The sequence below is a fragment of the Galeopterus variegatus genome, unplaced genomic scaffold (genome assembly GCF_000696425.1).
Source record: "Galeopterus variegatus unplaced genomic scaffold, G_variegatus-3.0.2 Scaffold8422, whole genome shotgun sequence".
NCBI classification, from domain to species: Eukaryota; Metazoa; Chordata; class Mammalia; order Dermoptera; family Cynocephalidae; genus Galeopterus; species Galeopterus variegatus.
Window position 1 is genome coordinate 84660 of NW_007734533.1, and position 467 is coordinate 85126.

Sequence of the window (467 nt, forward strand, 5' to 3'; positions counted from 1 at the left end):
CCTGAAATAGAAAAGTATTTGGTAAATCTTTCATATGGTAGGCAACAAAAGGGAAGTGACAATTTGCAAATTACCCCTAGAAAGGCTGAACTCATTTGTTTGACCCCAGATTTGAGGGATGTTAAGTTTTTTTAACAGGTCAAAAACAGAAAAACCCAGGGAATTCAATGTCCTAGCAAAAGTCTTCATAAGATGTAGGGCATGTACTATAATTCTTAAAACCAAGATTGAAGTCTCATTTGTTAAGGTAACTGGCCCCCAAGGCTGCTGGGTTTTTTACTCATAACTTAATCAACTCTCCCCAAAGCAGGCACCATGCTTTCAAGTGTGCCTCCGTAAATAGAACACACCAGTTTACTTCCATGTCTCTCTTCAAAAGGAATGCCTCTCACTCTCTAAGACTCACTTGGAGAGGGAATCCAGTGAAAGGTGCTGCCGATAAAAGTACAACAGGACTGGCTTTGTCA